Raw genomic sequence first — 14,420 nt, 5'->3', positions numbered from 1 at the left:
GGTGTCACTTCTCATTTGGATACCAATGAGTCCCACTCTAACTCACACAAGATCTCTTAAGAGCGAAATTCATTTATTGGTTTAGTTTGCTGCTCTAAATTGAAAAATATTCATAATGGAATTACCATTTTATTATCTTGTGGGATAAAAAATTCTAATGAGTGAAATAATCGAGGAATCCCTCATTTAACAAAAATCATTTCTTTTCTTTTTTGAGTTAATCTTTACAAGGAGGTAATATGGATATGGATATCATATGATTTATCATTTGTACACTAAATTTTATCTACGAGATATCGAGCGTGGTGGTGGGTTAACATTTTTATTGGCAAATAAGGGGTTTTCGTGTTCATGCACATGTACTTGTAACTTTTTTGGGTTTTAATTGTTGTATTATCAGGTTTAAGTATCATAATTATTTGAGATCTACACATCTTTTGTTTTAATGGTCAAAATTTTCTAATATTCTCTTGATTTTTTCTTGGACTTCAATAGTGTTACTTCAAAACGAGCACCTTTATATTAAAGTCCAAAAGATGGGTGCTAGTAAATGGAGAACTAAGAGGCTGGCCATTTTCACCTCACCAACTCTCTCATGCACTTTAGTTTGAGGAATATGTTCCTAGCTGAGGGGGGATTCCCTATAGGTTATCGGTCTCACTTTGTGTATTATGGAGTGGGAGTAAAGAGAGCTTAGAAAATTTCAACAAAACAAGAAAGAAAAAGGATTTTTATGTTTGTTTGGGGATGATGAATAAAAGGCAGGCTAGTGCCTTATTCGCTTGGGCTATGCAGTCAATCATGCAATCTTAAAGCGCATTCTACATTATATTAAGGGCTATAAGTAGCCAAGGTGGTGTGCGACTGTGCCATATGTTGATTTTTTGTAGCATCGAGAGGTATTTCCACATGGCAAAAGGGGTCTCCAAGTGGCCTAGAAGAATTAAAATAAAATTTATTTTTGGAGTGACGAGTTGGCTTTGGAAGGTGAAGGGATGTGTCCCTTGGGTTATTTCAGCGCATTCGACAAGTATAAATAGATGACGTGGCACCTAATTTGTTCATCATTGCAGATAAAGTCTTATCTGATTTCTCTGATGTCTATCTTCTGTCCCTTTGACAATCGCACGTGTGAGGAAGGAGGACGATTTGATCTGACGCCTTAACTGAAGTTGACCAAACTTTTGACCAACTTATATGATTGAGTATTTGACTGCTGCTTGAGTGAGTTTGACTGCAAAAGTTAGAACAAGTCGAACTTGACTGCACGTGTGAAGAGTTTATCGCAAGGCTGAATTTGACCAGGGTGAAAGTTTGACCAAATTAGACTTTTTGGCTAGTTTGACCAACGTTAGCTAGTTGTTGATTTTGACCAGGTTTGACTGGTATTTTGACTTGGATATTGGCATAGATTTCTAGACAAATTGCTGATTTGTAAACCTTGCTGAAGAATAATTTCTCCTAAAGAAAAGTTGCTATGTTTTCTCCCAAGGTTGGGTTTCCCAGCATAAAATTTTGTCTCTATTGTGCATGGATGTGTTTCCGTGATCTTTACTGTTGACATTTTCTGAAGTGTAATTATTCAATGATAGCAGAGGCATAAATATTGATTGAAAATCATTAGGAAGTAATTACTTGGCAGAAAATTATATCTACTATACATCTTGTAGAAAACTCAAAATGAAATCAGAGCCTTATTGAAAGAGCAACCATGGAAACAGTAAAGATCAACATATAGGCATTTCCCTCTTAGGACTTTCGAAGGGTGGGGGACTATAGTGAAGTAGTTATATGTTATTTGATTTGCTCATAACCTCTTTACTCTTTGTTTTGGTTTGATTGAATTAAGGTTTTCACTTTTATTTTCTTCTTTTCTTCATTTCAGACCCTTTTTGTCGACATTTGATGAATTTTCCATATTTTGGGAGATGTTGATTTTGTGGATGAAATAAAGGGAAATTGATGGAGAGTGTTAAGTGTGGAAGGGATGTGACAATGCTGTCTTCCTTGAATTCCTAGTAGTACCTAGTGGTCTAGATCAAGACACACTTATTCAGAGGCAATTATGACCAGACATGGTTTAATATAGTAATGAGGTAACATCTTTACTTAGTTGCAAGTGATAAAGTAATTATCTAATACTAAGTACAATTAACAAGCAAGTCAAAACTCAAGCATAACTTTTAAGTAAGGGAATCCACACAATGAAACCATACAAACTATAACCTGGAGTATGATAAAACATCATCTAACACAATTGATCTTGAGAGAATTGGGCACCAAGAATGACATACCATTGAATTGATGAAGATTTATGAGCACAAGAATATACTTAATGGGATGCGTTATTGCTCAAATTGTACACTACACGAGGATGTGACAACACTCTGGGCAGGGGCTATAACTCTGATCTTGACCCTCTCCATTTAAGCTGTCTCCCTATAATAGGCTAAAGGGGGTAGTCCCTATGGATGAAATAATGAATTCAAGAGATACAACTGAATGGCCTAACAACTTGGTCAAAATAATTGGCAAGTTTAATTTTAACACAACTTAATTAGATTTATCAGAATTATCAATTAAAGACCAGTGCCTTAGGAGTCAATTTACTTGCACAATATAGATTAATTTCCAAGTTACCAGATGAACAGTTGATGTTAGGATGAAAACTATCTTAGATAAGATGCGACACATAGAACTAAGTGAAATGCAAATTCTTGGTTAATTTTAGATTAAATGCCTATTCCAAGTGAATCTCAACTATTTTGAAGTTAGTCTCAAATGTAGGTTGTAGAGAGAAACCCAAGGGAAGAAGGCTATGGCCTCATTAACGATATCTATGCTGGAGTGCTAGCCACCCGAGTGCCTCCAGCGCTACCAGGACTGTGGCCCTGACGACTGCAAGGTCACCGTGTTAACCACAAGTGAGGGTCTAAACTTCGCAAGCTAGGTGAGAAAGGTGGTCCTATCTTCTTTCAACCAAGCTTATGCTTGGTGGTGAATGTATTAATGCACACTTAATCCTAGAATTGTAGGAATTTACAGGATAAGTTCCTTAGATAGAACACCAAAGGACATCGCTCACAAACAGATCACAGATCAATACACCAGTGTTCTTGAAGTGGTTAAAATCCTCTAAGAGGGAAACAGTCCCGCCCTGAGCCAATGTGGCTACTTCAGGTAATTTATTAATGTAAAAGAAAGAAAATTTACATAAGCTTTTCTCATGAATGGTCACTTTACAAATGACCCTCCATGCTCTTTAAATAGAGATCATGGACCAATCGGGTGTTAAGCCACGGATCAAGTGTCGGTAATACCGAGGAGAGAATGAGCCGTCGGATCACTTCATGTCTAGAACATATCGTGACTGTCGGATTGTAAGTTACACAAAGTACATACTAAAGAAACACACTTTACCTAACTATACCCTAGACCAAGTTGTACTTAATCATTTCCTATGTGTCGGAATATCCTAACATTCCCCCCTTAAGAACAATTTGGGATAGTGTTGTCGTTTTTTTCTGGCACCCGTAGCAAATTCGGGAGACATAGAAAGCTTCCTAGAGACAACCTTTGGGTTGATTGTAGACCAGTGCCTAGGACATCTTAAAGAGAGGAGTGCATGGAAGATTATCAATGGGGGCTTTCTATTGCACTCCAATTGTCATGTAGTTAAAAGGATAATAAAGGGGGCTTGGTTCAATAGGCCTTCATTAAGGTAAACTCAAGCCAATACATGGATCCAAATGTTCAGGGGGTAAATCGAGCCAACCTCAAAGAGAAATGTCTGGTTCTGGTGGCCAACACACAACAACAAGAAGCTTAATATTGACGTTGTAGTAAAGTGAAGAGGAGAAAAGGAAGGAGGGAATTCGGTGTGTAGGGCTGATTGCAATGCAGAATCCTAAGCCACGATGTTCTAGTAGAAATATGGAAGAGGGAGGAGATGAAAGAGCAGAAAGAGTGGAGCGAAAATTAAGGTTTCATGCCATATACACATGTGCACATTTGTCACTAAAAGCTTAAGTAAATCTGTGCACATTACAGGTACTTAAGTAAATCTGTAGCTAACACAGGTACTGTTGCTACTTAGTAACAAATATACAATCATGAACAAGGATGAAACCTATAGCTTCATCACACTATTTTAGAGAAAGAAAAACATATATGGAATGAGATTTACAGAGGGGAAAACATACTACGCATTGCCATGATTGGAATCACCAAGGAGTTTCATTAATCTGCAAAATGAGTCCCATTCACCAGTCCATTTACATTCAGCAATCTACAGCTCAAGTCCCTCATGAACAAGCATTTAGAACCAAAATGGAACCAAAGAATTTGGACCATTTGGGTGTAAAATTCCGAAACCTCTTTATGAAGTGTTTCTCCCCCGTATTTACACAGAGAAGGGGGGCTTTAAATCCACATTTACAAAATATCTCAGCTAAGGGTCAACTATCAAATTGACTAGTTGCCTAAGCTTGCGATAGAATCGCTGCCCAAAATGGTTTCCAAGGATTTGATTCCTTTCTTGAAAACAAACAAAAATTATAGAATAATGAAAAGAAAAGGAAAACGGAAAGATGATGGAGGAAGTATCATCCTGCGGTTCCTGTGAAGGCCTCTGATCAAGCCATGTCTCTGCCATGATGTGCCTTTCCTGCTGCTCAGCTGGTTCCCATCACTTTCATCTTAATTGACTGGCTTCCCCACTCTCTGGAACTGATAACAATCGACTGTGGTTGCCTGTTACAGAGTAGAAGCAGAGTTTGTCGGGGCAGTCCTTTACATTTACGACTGAGTGGAGATCCATGTTGAGCCATTAATCTTCCTGAGTCCCCCATACTGATTTGCCACTGCACCATGCCTTCATTTAATACTTCAGCTGCCGACCCATCCGCCTTCAAAGCTCTGTACTACGCTTATTGGAGCCATATATGCCCTGTGAAGCAGTTAATACAAGTGTATTGGAGCTCAGAGATTGGGGGCTTTAAAACTGAACAGGCTTTATAAACTGCGAACGCCGATCTCCTTTGGCCCCCTACGGTTTAGCCCCTTTCAGTGTTTCTGCATCATAGGACCGCGGGTTCTGACCTAGGGCTTAGCCGAACATCGGAGCACCTTACTTGGCGGATCGCAATCAGGGTTTCCATTGGGACTTTTACATTGGAGCCGCAACATGTCTGCGACCTCCGATTGCAATAGCCCTTTAGCGCTCAACCCTTGGTTCCTCGGCTCTTCATGTGATCGCGGGCCAGCCCCTGTATCGGAGCCCCTTTATCAGCAGATTCACAATCAGGATTTTAGCCTCGGAGTAATAACATGCTTCAACCTGTGAACGTCGATTTGCGATCTCCGATGTGACGCCATCCTCTGCCACATGTCACCTTGTGAGAGGTGACACATGTCACCCTGTTTTGGCCCCTTATGACCCCTGAAAATGCCAGGCATGCCACGTGTCCCTCCATACCACGTCACGCTGACGTTAGCTGCCATGTGTCTTTATCGGGACCAATCCTGTGCTACCACGCGTCCTATTGGAGGAGAGAGGAAAGGCCTTTCTGACCTTGGTTTTTCGCTGAATTTCTTTGTTAAATGCTTTTCGACCTTCCTCGGTGATTTACATTAGCATATCGCAATCTCATGATATCGTAATATTTTAGTGTTGTCACCCCGCTGGCGCGCTGATTCGCCGATTTGCGATCGATGTTGCGATCGCCGATATCTCTTGACTGCTGGGACCTCTAATATGTGATAGACTATGGGCCATGGACCTCTGAAATGCGATTCACGATATGCTCCTGGAGCTCTGACATTTGTGGTCACTGATATCGGCGATCGCTAATTGCAAGTTTGCTCTGTCCTCTCCTACTTGCTGCTTTGAAAAACTCCGATTGTGATTTGCGATGAGCCTTACCCTTGGTCTTTTTCTCTTTGTTTTTTGGCTTTCAAAGGGTAGCTTCAATCTGCTCTAACTTCTGATCCAGGAGTCCATTTTTGGACTTCCACATATCGTTGGAAAGCTATTCCGAGCACAATGCGATGGAGGGGGGTCGATTTAGCTTTGAGAGCTTCTACACCTTGGAAGGTGGCTTCATACCTCACTGCTCTTTTGCACTTTGGACAACTGAGAACAGATGTTGCAGTGAGTGACAACAGATAGGGTTGAAGGATGTACAAAGATGACAGAATAGGAGAAAGGAGGAGGCATTAGAGCCTATCCCCCCTTAGTGACAACTTCCTGAACTCCAACCATAAATCGAAGTTTAGTAAACTTCCCCTCTGTGAGAGCCTTTGTAAAGATGTCTGCAACTTGATCATCGGTTGAGCAATATTGCACTTCAAGAACATGGTCATGAATGTGTTTGTTGCGCTGATGTTGTACTGGATCTTTGCATAGTTGAATGGCACTTTGATTATCACACCAAAGTGTAGTCGGATGCTGCTGCTGAAAACCAAACTCTGACAGGGTCTGACGAAGCCACAGATCTTCCTTACTAGCTTCAATGGTGCCACGATACTTTGGTTTTGCTGAAGAAAGAGAAATGGCACTTTGTTTCCTGCAAGCCCATGTAATAGGTCCAAAACCAAGAGTGAAGACATAACTTGCTGTAGACTTTTGATCATCAGGGTCACCAACCCAATCAGAATCAGTGAAACCAACCAATAGAGGAGATGCTTTTGCTTTGTAATGAATCCAAACTGAACTATACCTTGAACATAACGAAGTATTCTTGTAGCTTCTTTCCAATGACTTTCATGTGGGTTTTTCATAAACCGAGCGACAAGGCCAACAACAAAGGAAAGGTCAAGACGGGTATGGGTCAGATACAAAAGTTTTCCAACAAGATGACAATATAAGGTTGCATCAACTTCAGGGGAAGTACAAGTGACTGAAAGTTTGGCTCTAGACTGAAAGGGAGAAGGGGCTGGCTTACAATCTTCCATGTGAAAGTGGCATAGAAGATCACAGGCATACTTGGACTGGGAAAGGGAAATACCTTCTTTGGATTGCAAGACTTGAAGACCAAGAAAATAATGCAAGTGTCCTAAGTCTATCATTTCAAACTGCTTTTTAAGGCTAGACTTCACATGGTTTATAAGGTTGGGATCACTACCAGTAAGGATAAGATCATCAACATAAAGAACAAGAATGATAAGAGACTTACCCACTTTCTTGGTGTAGACAGTATTGTCAGAATGACACCTAGAAAAGCCAATATCTAAAAGAAAGCTATCCATTTTGGCATACCAAGCCCGAGGGGCTTGCTTGAGACCATAAAGGGATTTCTTAAGTCGACATACAAGGCTGGAGTCTGTTTGTATAAAGCCAGGAGATTGTTCCATATAGATTTCTTCATGGAAGTACCCATGCAAAAAGGCGGATTTAACACCCCATCTGATGGACTTCCCATTTGAAAGAGGCAGCAAGGGAAATAACAAGGCGGATAGAGTTCATTTTGGAAACAGGGGAGAAAGTTTCAGTATAGTCAATGCTTGCAACTTGTGAAAAACCCTTAGCAACAAGACAAGCTTTATGTTTATCAACTTTTCCATCTAGTCCAAACTTGGTTCTATAAACCCATTTGCATCTAACAAGTTTTCGTCCCTTTGGAAGAGGAACAAGGTCCCATGTATCATTTGCCAATAATGAACGATATTCTTCATTCATAGTTGCGTCCCAATCTGGATGGCTTGAAGCTTCTGCAAAGGTGTTAGGATCATAATTCATTGAAGCTTGAGCCAGTAAAGAAGAGGCTCTATCGAACTGAGAACATGTACGACGTTGATTTGTAGGATCACCTGCAAGAGCACCTGCTGCATCCCAAGTAGCGCAAACCCATTTTGGAAGCTGAGGAGATGAAGGAGGATCTCGAGAAGGTGTGGGAGGATTGTCATCCTTGCTGTCATTATATGAGGAAGGAATATTTTCAGAAGTAGAGGGATAGAGAGAGGTGGCACATCCGCCGAACTAGGCTCGTAGGCCGATATATTTTCAGCAAACTTTACATCTCTTCTAATGATAACATTTTTGGATTTAGGTTGAAGAAGTCTATATCCTTTGACATCTTCAAAATATCCAACAAAAATACATTTTTCACTCTTAGGTTCTAAGGCTTTATGTTTCTCATCTGGAATATGGGCCCATGCTTCACTTCCAAAAACATGAAAGTGACTTACATTTGGTTTAATTGAGCTCCATTCTTCTTCTGGAGTGATATTATTTAAAACCTTAGTAGGAGTGCGATTTACTATGTAATTTGCACAGTTAATTGCTTCTACCCAAAAATTAGGACCAAGTCCTTTATATTGAAGCATACAATTAGCCATTTCCTTTAATAAGTGATTCTTTCTTTCAGCTGCACCATTTTGTTGTGGAGTATATGGAACAATATGTTGCAGTTGAATTCCATGCTCAATGCAAAAGTTGATGAATTTGTTGTTAACATATTCTCCGCCATTATTAGATCTTAGCTTAAGGATTTGATGTCCAGATTGTTTCTTAACAAAGGCCTTAAAGGCCAAGAACATGTTAAAGACTTCACTCTTGAGTTTTAAGAAGTATACCCAAGTGCATCTGGAGAAATCATCAATGAAAGTTAAGAAATGCTTGTAGCAAGAGAATGAAACAATTGGAAGTGGACAACATAAATCACTATGCACAAGCTTTAAAGGGGCTGAGGAGTGCTAAGAGGCACCTTTTTCAAAACTATCTCGATGATGTAGAATCATCAATAATGCTAGTAGCCAAAATCTGTCTAGGATCTCTTAGGTCCTTAATTACAACATCATGAGGTGAAAATTCAATGGTTTTACCTTCACCTGAATGAGTTATTTGATATACAGATAGAAGGTTGCAGGATAAGGTAGGAACACATAATACATCATTAAATTGACCATTGTCTAGATGAATAGTTCTAGTCCCTACAACACTAAGAGATCTATCATCACCAACATATATATTTTTGGTGTTACAATCATTTAAAGAAGAAAACATGGCTTTGTTTTTGGCCATGTGATAAGAAGCTCCAGAATCAATGAGCCACTCATGAGAATGAGAAGAAGAAGATACATTTAATGCATAACTAGACCGAGATGCTTGACAACCACATGTAGAAAGTGCTATTCCTGAAGATGAAGTTGAAGTTGAAGAGTGCTCCAAATAGATGTTATGCTTCTTCATTGCTGCTTCCAAGGCTTCCATCTTCTTAAAGCATTTGGATTCTAAGTGGCCATCATGATTACAAAAGTTGCAATGTCTATCAGTCTTCTTCCCTTTGTTTTTAGTTGCCTTATCATTTTGTTGAGTTGATTTTTCATTGTGAGACTGAAATGGCTTAGGACCCTTGTTTGGTTTAGGACCATTCTTTTTAGGATGTTGCTTCTTAGGATTCTTTGAACTTGGTTGCTGCTGGGATGCTAAGGCTTTCTTAGAAGAGTTTCCAGTATTAAGAAGACTAAGATGTAAGAGTTTTTCTTGTTATCTTATTAAAGAATCACAAAAGGCATCAAAAGAGGGGGACTTGTAGTCTTATCCTTGAGAAATAAAGACTTCTCTAGTAGAATGGAAGGTGGAAACAAGCATAAAATAGGCTGGTCTGAACTTAGTAAAAATAGAATAAATAAGACTACCATCTTCTTTCTTAACCTTAACACCTTCCAAGAGAAGTCCAAGGGTCTTGAACTTGGACAAAAAATCTTCAATGGAAGAAAAATTATTGGGGTCCAATGTCAACAACTCATTTTCGGGTTGATGGGCTCTAATTTCATTTTTAATTCCAAAAATTTTATTGAGCTGTTTCATTACTTCATTGGGGGTATCAATTTCTGCGATATGGAATCTAAGGTCTCTAGAAATAGACATCTCTATCAACCCACATGCTTGGTCTTGTTTATTATCCCATTTGGCTTGATTATCTTCATCTTTAGGTTTAGACTCTTGGCTTGAGGCTATTCTATAAAGACCTTTACTTCTAAGTAAGTCCACCATGTAGGATAGCCATTGGAAGTAGTTGGTGCTGTCAAGAATAACTAGGCATGGATTTTCCATTTTAAAAGAAACTGAAGTTGTAGATGCTGAAACTAAGTGTTCCAATGGAAAGATCTTGAAAAATTAGGCCGATTAAAAAAAACGGCTCTAAAAACGACTTCCGGAAGTTATGGCTTTTTGAAGAAAAGTTGTTGAAGAAGCCGACAAACTACGTGAATGTTGGGATGTGAATGATAATGTTATATTTAACCCCCCCTCCTTCCAAACTTAATCTAATTAGCTCACTTAAAAAAAAGATTACTTTATGTGACCCACTTTTATAAATAAGTGAAAGTCACTTTTACAATGGTACTTTATGAACTATTCACTAAATTGTAACTTAAATAAAAGATAAAGTGACTTTAGAATTATAAGTGACTCACATTTTATAATGGATGATAACACTTTTACATAAAGTAACTTTAAAACATAAGTTACGTGTGCTTTTTGAAAAAGTAACTCAACAGAAAGAAAGACTTGAACCAAGACCTCTATTCTCATAAAGTAACTTTGGACCAAGTGAGCTTGTTTAAAATGTTAGTAATTTTTCGAAAGGAGGAAGGAGTTTTTTTTCTTGCTCACTGAAGCTTTGGAGTGTGTGCTTACTTGAAAAACCCCTTCTTGCCTAAAAAATAAAAAAACAACCTCACAAACCAAAACGAACACACAAAAGTAATCTACGCCTTATGGCTTAAAGTTAGATTTGGCCGGAAACTATATATTTTCCTTAAAGTTTCTGGTTTTCTGAGATCACACTAGGGCGCAATGGAAAAGAGCATACGCATGAAAAAAATCCTTTCTTTCTATTTCTGGTTTGCCTAGATCACATAGAGTCGCGGGGCAAAGAGCATATACAAAAATGAAAGGTATAGATCCGGTAATAAAAAAATTATAGAGGACTATAAACCAAAATAAATAGAGAGATAAATAACTATAACTGCAAATAAAGACTGTATACCTCTAGATCTTAAAAATGACGTAGCTAGGGCTACTGGAAACCTTTTCGCATGAAACGAAAGGGGTTCCTCATTGGAGCAGATGCTCCTAACACAATAGAGCAGTGCTATCAGCTCGAAAGCGGTCAAAAACAATAGATCTAGGAAACGACAGTCGGATGCAGTTGTACCAGCTTCAGATTTGGATCACCAACGGATGCAACCCTCGAATAGCTCTGATACCATGTAGGAATTTACAGGGTAAGTTCCTTAGATAGAACACCAAAGAACACTGCTCACAAACAGATCACAGATCAGTACACTAGTATTCTTGACGTGGTTAAAACCAATGTTGCTAACATCACGATTGGGATTAAATCGACAAGGGGAAAAAATCAGAAAAATCAGGAAAAAAATCGGTAAAAATCAGGAAAAAATCGGCAAATACAAAAATATTCATTTTTTTTTTTCAATTTTTTTAATATTTAAAGCATCTACAACATAAAATCAATGCATTGACACATAAATAATGATAAAAGAATTATTATATAAGACGTGTAATATCATTTCTAGTGCTACATCACACATAACAGTGAATCATGTCCTGAATAGTAAGTCCTGACTCCTGAGTTCCAAATCCACCTCAAAATATCAACAAAAAATATAATAATGTATCTCATATCATGAGTCATAATGTCATATACAATGAAATGAACCAAATAACTAATACTACTGATTTCCTCTGCCCCTCTTGCGAGAAAATGCAATAGCTTTCCCTCTAGATGTAGATGTCGGTGGAGTTGGCAGTGGACTCTGCTGTGCTCTAGAAGTTGAAGAACTAGGAGCTACAGGAGGTAGACCATGTCCTCTACTGGTGATAGGGGTAGCCTGGGTAGGTGGTGTCACCTCCTCCTCCTGTTGCTCCTCCTCCTCCTCCCCCTCTACCCCCTCCACTACCTCCTGCTCTAACCAATCATCGACAGACTCCATGAGAGGCCTCTCGGCCTCAACCCTCCATGCAGCAGTGGTGTCAATCCCATCCAATGAGATGGCCTCCATATCAGGTGTCCTCTCAAGTTGCCTCACCCACAATCGAAGATTGTAGTAGACGTAGAGCATGGCATTAAGTCACTGAGACTCCAACATGTACAAAGGTCATAAAATAATAATTAAAAAAAAAATATAATTTAATGAATTCAAAAAATTAATTGGAAATTTGGAATATTTTAAGTTTTAAGTTTAACCTGTTGCACTTCTTCGTATGTATTATTTCAAATACACTCCAGTTGCACTCGCATCTTGAGGAGCTACATGTTTGGCTAATGATTCGAATGGTAAGATTTTGCAGATGGGGTACTCTGGCACCATAGCTTCTCCATCATGCATCTACAACAAAATTACAAATAAGATAAACATAAGAAAAAAGATGAAATTTGAAAGTTGAAGCAAAGTATGAAGTTATGAACTTGAAGAGACAATGAAATTTGAAACAAACTAAAAAATACTTTGGCATTTTAGTCTTCCTATCAATTACATCCATTTCAAAGCTAAAGGTGCCATCTTGTATATCTCAATTTCTTTGGAGATTTTTGCACGTTCTGCTGGAGATGGCACCATCCTCTAAACACAGGTGAAGAATCCATCCTTGACCTCAACATCAAATAAGAACCCATAGGGGTAAGCAAATGCGGGGTTCATGTAGATCCTTGCAGCGTGATTGGGACGATGGAGTGTGTTGTTCCATCGTTTGTCAATCACTGGCCATAGGAGGAGTTGTTTTGGAAACCCTTCATCTCCGAGCATAGTAGGTCCGAATGGATTCTTTGGCCCTATCCATGGCCTCATACAAGTAGCCCATTGCGGGATTGTCACCATCAACTAATCGAAGAACCTTTACCAAAGGTTCAACAATGCTGCACACCTCTTGCACTCCCACCCAAAAGCTTTCCTGGTATGAAACTAATCGTGGCCTCTCCCTCTGGTTTGCGGCTAAATGCCAAAGCACACCATTGATCTGAAAGAAACATTCTCTTCACATCCCACATAGAATTCAAAAGGGATTGAAGATATATGAAACTGGTGGCGAACCATGTAATGGCGGGGCGCACCAACTCTTTGTTGTTGGTGAATGTTATCATCAAATGAAGCACAGATGCATTATTATATATAAATTTTGTAATGTGTTTGATGAGTCAACAATATATTTCAAAAAAGGAATTTTTCCTATGTCCTCCAACATCAAATCAATGCAATGTGCACACAAGGTGTCCAAAATAAAGTAGGATGCTTCTCCATAAGCATCTTGCCAGCAACAACATAATTTGCAACATTGTTCGTTATGACTTGGACAACATGTTCTAGACCCACCTCCAAAATAAACACATCTAGCAAATCACATAATAATTTTTCATCTTTGATATGTGCAGATGCATCAACAGATTTCATAAACATTGTCCCCTTGGGACAATTAACCAAGAAGTTTATAAGGCTTCTCCCCTTTTGATCGATCCAACCATCTGACATCACAGTGCATCATAAAAAGGGACTTTGTACCCTGGGCCAACAATTGCAATATCATCAACAACAGGCTGGAAAAATGGATTATTCCTTGCAACGCTGAAAGGAATATCACTCCAAAGAAGAAACTTGCCCAACAACTTGTCAGCTTCTTCTTTCTCCTTTTTTTTTTAAGTATTGAAGAGATAGATGGTTGTGAACCAGCCATGGTTCTAGGAACAAAATATGATGAGGCAGCTACAGGGTTGGTTGTAGATATTGATGCTGAAGTAGAACCAATGCCACTCTCATATTCACCTCCTAACACTCTATTCCTTGCTAGTTGACTCCTTAGAGTTGACTTGGACTGTTTGGTTTGCTCTATTTCTCCCAATGATATGAGGGCTCTTCGGATGATTCTTGGATTTGTATTGGTGCTCATGTTCAGGGATTTGTGCAAGGTGATACTTCAATCTATACACCCCCCTTGTCATATGATGCCCACACAACTTGCAAGACAAGTTTGATCTGTCAAACCCTCCATCAGGTTCACCAAATTCCCACAGAGGGTCCAATTTCCTTGGCATGTTTGTAACTTGGTTGAACTCTTGAGTTTTAATGTAAGATGAAGTTTGAAGTTGAACCTAGGGCACAAGAAGAATTGCAAGTTAAAAAAATAAAAATAAAATTTACATACAACACATTGAATTTTTGACAACAACAAAAAAACCTCAACTCAATGCAACAATAATAGAAAAAATGCACATTCAAACCCAAACAAAAATGATGCAAAAAAATAGAGCACAAGAAGAAATTAAACTAATAAATCTAACAATCAAGTTTTTGCATTTTTGACCAAAATGAACCCTCTCCACTCTATGCAACAAAAATGAAAAAAAAAAAACACAATCAAATCCACTCAAAAATCATTGATAATCAATGGGTTATAAAAA

General features: G+C 38.7%; 1 protein-coding gene across 1 annotated transcript in view; it reads left to right on the top strand.

Annotated features, from left to right (window-relative positions):
• Positions 1-14,420, top strand: part of LOC149224089 (Tryptophan/tyrosine permease) — a 359,744-nt gene that overhangs the window by 61,604 nt on the left and 283,720 nt on the right. The gene's annotated exons all lie outside the window — the stretch shown is intronic.

Source organism: Pinus tabuliformis, chromosome Q (assembly GCF_031772625.1).
Source record: "Pinus tabuliformis cultivar Carrire ecotype Pingquan chromosome Q, CPIR1, whole genome shotgun sequence".
NCBI lineage: Eukaryota > Viridiplantae > Streptophyta > Pinopsida > Pinales > Pinaceae > Pinus > Pinus tabuliformis.
The sequence above is the reverse complement of the archived record's forward strand: the minus strand, read 5'-3'. Positions and strand labels throughout refer to the sequence as shown.